Here is a 6,252-nt window from a genome sequence, read left to right as displayed (position 1 = left end):
TAAAAATGGATTTATTGGTTAGCTAAACTAAATACAACTTAATAAAGTGTTGATGATCCAAATTTTAATTAACTACAATCCGCCTTACCACAAAAGGCAATCTTCTAATTATAATTGCTAATTAACAAAGCATTCTATATTTGGTTTTATGTTTTACTGAAAAATGTTGGTGTATTTGGATTGGTTTAATTTTTTATTATTTATTTGAGCTTTTAAAAACAATATTTTAGCTTATAAATGTGCCCATTTTTTTAAGAAATAATGTGCACATTTAGTTTAACTAATTTTTCAACTTTATGAAAATATGGTTGTTTGAAAAAAAAATGCACTTAAAAAAATATAGTTTAAAAAAGGTTGTATTTTAAAAAGTGTGGTTTGAAACTAATTTCCTAAAAAAGATATATAGCGTAATCTCATTTTTTTTTTATCGGTACAATTATACTTTGTTTTGTCAACTTTCACCAAGTGAAGTGTTTTTTAGTTTTTACCACAGAGCATTCACATCAAAGGTTCTAAATTTTTAGTTTTTAACAGCTCAAAACATTACTTTATCTATTTTAACACCTTACTCCACAATACACCTTTTTTACCACTTCATTAAAATATTCTTTTTCATTTTTTTAAATTCTTTTATTCTCTCTTTCTCTATGTCCCTCTTCTCCCAAGTAAACGTAAAAACAATCAACAAACCCACCACTCACCACTCAAGGCCACCACCAACCCCCACCACCATACTACCACTACCACCTGCCATAACTCCTACATCACAACCACTTATCCAACTTAGCCACCACCATAACTCCACATTCAGTCTTCCAAAACGAGCTAGTCTTTCTAAATGTGCTAATCTTCTAAAAATACTTACTTATCAGAAATGGAAGACTCAATGTAACAAATGCAAATTATCACGACTACTCCAACAAGATGCTCGTCACGGACAAAAGCATACAAGTAAGCACTTGCGAGCCTGACCCTGACCCCAATCCGCCACCCTCATGGACGGACAGGTAAAGATGGGCATACTGAGCCTACTTACAACACTTGCATCACCTAAAACGCTCCTACATTCACACAACCACCGGCAAAGAGATAGCTCCCATCTCTTACAAATCAACTATGGAATAGTTCCAAACTTCTGCAAGTTAGCTAAGGGATAACCCCATGTCCCTACAATTTAGCTAAGCTGGTCATTCATAGACCCCTATATAAACAACAAGACACCCTAATTTCGAGATACGCAAAAATACTATCCACTCCATGTCCATGTGAGGATATAAAAAGATAATAGAATACTATTGGTCCAGTTTAAATGAAAGAAGATAAAAAGTAATTTTAAGAATAAAGTGTGTGATATAAAAACATGACACCAAAACAACCCAAAGTGAAGATAAAAAACTTCATCAACCTAACGTAGAGTTGTAAGAAATAATGAGAGAGAGAGAGAGAGAAGGCCGAGTGGACTGAATTGGATTGAAGTGAACTAAATGAATTGAAATAGATTGAAGTTGACTAAAATGGACCTAAGTAAATTGAAATGGACTGAAGTGGTACGAAATTGATCGAATTGGACAAAATGGACCGAAATACTATGCGGGTGTAGTTTAATAAAAGTGTAGTAATAATAAATACTATATTTCAACTTTAAAATATTATATAGATTTGTAATTTGTTTTGTTAACTCTCACCAAGTGAAGTGCCTTTAAAAAAAAATAATCTTCTAAATTGAATAGAAATTAAGCACAATGGAATAGGATAGTTAACACCTCCATACATTTGCCAAAATTCACTTACAATAAGAATAGTAGGGTATGAATACTATATATATATATATATATATATATATAGAGGGTAAATTGCAAATCACATCCTTAAAGTTTTGGAGTGTTTGGATTTTACACCCTAAAGTTTCAAATTTTTATTATATATTTTTTTCTATTTATGAGTTTTTAAAATTTTAGAGCATTTGATTAATATTTTCATATATTTTTAAATTTATTAAATTTACATAAAATAATGAAAATGGCATGTTATTTTTTCATTTGACCAATGAAACACAAGTGGCTAGTTAATGTTTCACTTAACGAACACATCGGTAACAAACATATGGGAGGCTAACAATCTAAACACTATCAAACTTTAAAGTATAAAATCCAAATATTCTGTACTCTATGAGTTGTGTTTCTAGCTCATCTATTTCTATACTCTTCAACGGTGGTAAGTTGGACCCCTTCCAGCCTTCGAGGGGGATTAGACAATGAGATCCTTTGTCTCCCTACCTATTTATTATGTGTATGGAGGTCTTGGGTTTCTTTATTAATGGGAAGTGTGAGGAAAAGTTGTGGGACCCTGTGAAAGCCTCAAGGAATGGACCAGCTTTCTCGCACATGTTCTTTGCTGATACCTTGTGCTTTTTGCCAAGGTTGATTTGAAAATGGCATGTTATTTTTTCATTTGACCAATGAAACACAAGTGGCTAGTTAATGTTTCACTTAACGAACACATCAGTAACAAACATATGGGAGGCTAACAATCTAAACACTATCAAACTTTAAAGTATAAAATCCAAATATTCTGTACTCTATGAGTTGTGTTTCTAGCTCATCTATTTCTGTACTCTTCAACGGTGGTAAGTTGGACCCCTTCCAACCTTCGAGGGGTATAAGACAAGGAGATCCTTTGTCTTCCTACCTATTTATTATGTGTATGGAGGTCTTGGGTTTCTTTATTAATGGGAAGTGTGAGGAAAAGTTGTGGGACCCTGTGAAAGCCTCAAGGAATGGACCAGCTTTTTCGCACATGTTCTTTGCTGATACCTTGTGCTTTTTGCCAAGGTTGATTTGAAAAATTGTAGGAATATCAGAGAGACCTTAGACTCCTTTTGTGACCTCTCGGGACTGAAGGTCAGTCTTAGGAAATCTAAAGTGTTCTTCTCCCCCAATGTTGATCAAGACCATCGAAGAGAGTTCTGTGAAGTGCTTGGCTTCAGCTCCACCCCTAACCTTGGGAAATATTTTGGGTCTCCCCTCAAACACTCGAGTGCAACTTCTCAAGATTTCAACTTTGTCATTGAACGAGTTCAAAATAAACTCCAAGGCTAGAAATCCAAGCTTCTTTCTATGGCCGGGCGGGTTGTTTTATCTCAAGCAGTCATCTCTGGCACCCCAGCCTATGTTATGCAAGGCTGCATCCTTCCTTAAAGAGTCCTTAATAGCATTAAAGAATTAATCGAAACTTTGTGTGGGGGTCTATTGATGAGGTAAAGAAGATGCATATGGTGAATTGGAAAAAAAATCACAAGACCAAAAGCAAGGGGTGGTCTCAGAGTCCATGATGCTAAAGGAAGGAATGTGTCCCTTGTTGCAAAGCTTTGCTGGAGGTTGGATCAGTCCACAAATGCGAAATGGGCAGAAGTTTTGAGGAAAAAAATACCAAGTTAGGCCTGCAAGGAAGAGCAAGGCCCACTCTAGAGTGTGGACAACCGTGTTGAAGGGTAAAGAAGTGTGTAATAAAGGATCCAAGTGGACTCTTGGTAGTAATAGCTCCTTAAGCTTTTGGTATGACAAGTGGATGGGTGCTGGGACGGTGAGAGAGCTCTTGGAAGGTCCTTTGAACTGAGGGGAGGAGTCTTTTAACTATCAAGGACATGACTGTTGATGGGGGTTGGAACTTGGGCACCCTTTCATTCAACTTTCCTACCTCCATCCTAAGGAACATTCTTTCTACCCCTTACGCAGATTCTCATTGAGGGAGGATTAGAGAAGTTGGATTTCTAGCCCAAGTGGAGGTTTTGACCCTGAAAATGCTTACTTGATTGCGGTTGGTGAAGATTTGTTAGTGCCTAAGTTCAACAGGAAATGGCTTTGGAAGCTCCAAACCCTCTTAAAAATCCATATTTTCTTGTGGAAGTGCCTCTACCACAGTCTGCCCGCTAAAAGTATCCTCTCCCTGAGAGGTATTGATGGTCTGGGTGGGTGTGCTCATTGCCCAACTGAAGAGGAGACTATTATTCATGTCCTAAGGGACAACCCGATTGCTACTAGATTCTGGAGGATGTCCAGGTGCCCTCTCCCACTTGAGCACTCTTTCAATTTGGATTTGGACACGTGCTTTCAATTAAATGCCAAGTAAAACCTCATGGCAATAGGTAAGGATTACACTTGGAGCTCGTTTTTCGTCCTTGGAATTTGGCACCTGTGGCTACAACGAAACTACAAGGCTTTCAAGCAGCAGGATGCAAACCCAAACCTCCTTAAACTTGTTGAGATGTAGGTCAGAGAATTTATGTATTGTGTGGCTGATCCAGGTAAGGAGAGGGGTATAATTAAGAAGGAGATTCGATGGAATAAGCCACATGCTGGCTAGCCCAAACTGAACATTGATGGTTCATTGGTGGGAGCAAATGGCCTTGCTGGTTGTGGTAGAGTAATTAGAGATAGCAATGGTTGTTAGGTTGGAGGCTTTGTAATGTCCATCAACACTACCTCCAGTATAGCGGTTGAGCTTTAGGCTTTAAGAGAAGGCCTTATCTTTTGTGTAGATGCGCAAACCCAAGCTGTAGAAATTGAACTTAATGCATCCGCAGCAATTTCCTTACTTACTAGCAATATCAATACTAATGGGGACCTCTCTGGCCTTATTAATGATTGTAGGGAATTGTTTCTGCAGCTGCCTCAAGTGAAGCTGTCCCATGTGTTTAGAGAAGCAAACTCCTACGCTGATGCTCTTGCGCGTATGGGATATGCTGCCTCGAATATAATTCCCGTTTTGTTTCCCCTCCCCTTTGTGTTATTTCCCTTTTGCTTGCTGACTCTATGGGAATGTATCATACAAAGTACTGCTACTCCTGATGTTCGTGGTTCTTAGCTTTTAATAGAATTCGTTGCTTACAACAAAAAAAAAAATCCAAATATTCCTAAATTTCAGGAATATGATTTGCAATATACGTATGAAAAGAAAGATTAAACTTAAACCTCTTTTCCATTCATCCCTTCTTTTAATTTTCTATTCTTTCCTATTTCTTCACGGACTCTCATCTCATGTATTAGTATTAGAGGGCCTGCAACAGCTAGTGTCTGTTTGTTTCAACGTTTTCAACTCAAAAAGCCTGTTTTGAAAAAGCAAACCCAAAAAGCCCGTTTGGTTAGTTATAAAACGCAACTTTTTGGAAAAAGTTGCGTTTTGAGTTTGTGAAGAGAACGCACATTCTGCAAAGGGAGATCGGAGGTGCATTTTACAAAAGCTTTGCGTGTTGATGAATATATCCGTTAGCTTTATTGGTTCAGTTACCAAATTGCCCTCACTTTCACTTAAAACTCCAACTTAAAATTTATCATCTTCTTCTTTCTTTGATACACACAAACACAAACACACCCACATAGACGCACAGAACCTGCAAGAACACCACCACCAAAACGCAGATCCCACCATCCACCCAACACCGTCCAACCACCACCACCCAACCACCACCACCATCACTTGTTAAAACCACCCCCACCAAAACCAGTTAAAACAACAGAAACCCAAAATACAACGAAAATCCAACATGATCTACCCAAAATCCACAAAAAATCAACTTAAAACCATCAACTGAAAACCCATAACCCAAACCCAAAATCAAAATCAAAATACATACTCAATGGTAGTAGAACACTTGAAATCAGATGAGAGAGATTCAACCATGCAAGCTTTGACAGAGAGGGATTTCTTCAGATCTATGAGATCGGTGCTTGTGGTGGAGATTGGTTCTTGTAGTGGAGAGTTGATTTGACAATGAGACAAAGAAGAAAAAAAGAAAAGGAAGAAAAAGAAGAAGATGTTTGTGGTGTAAAGGTAATCTGACCGTGAGAGTAAAAAAATGAGATCAAATGAAATGGAGAGTCTTGACAATACACGGTAGAGGAGTGGAGATGAGAGTGAAAAAATGAGATCAAATGAAATAAGATAAGTACAAAAGAAAAAGAGATAAGGAACATAGAAAATGATAAGATAATAATAAAATATTATAGAAATATTATTATTTAAATAGAATAAATGGTAAAATAGATGAATTGATGTGGGTGTTTTAAAAAAGTGGTAGTGTAAAATAGACGGAAAAATTTGGCCAGACTGATGCGGTTGCTCTACAATTAAATAAATTAATGAAATATTAGACTAGGATTGACCACAACTAAAAACAAAGAGTATTGTAAAAATATTGTGACATTTATTATATCTCTAAACTTTTTAAATTAGTACTTTTTTTTAGAAAAAAAA

The sequence above is a fragment of the Castanea sativa genome, chromosome 11, assembly GCF_040712315.1.
Source record: "Castanea sativa cultivar Marrone di Chiusa Pesio chromosome 11, ASM4071231v1".
NCBI classification, from domain to species: domain Eukaryota; kingdom Viridiplantae; phylum Streptophyta; class Magnoliopsida; order Fagales; family Fagaceae; genus Castanea; species Castanea sativa.
This window is presented reverse-complemented; position numbering follows the sequence as displayed.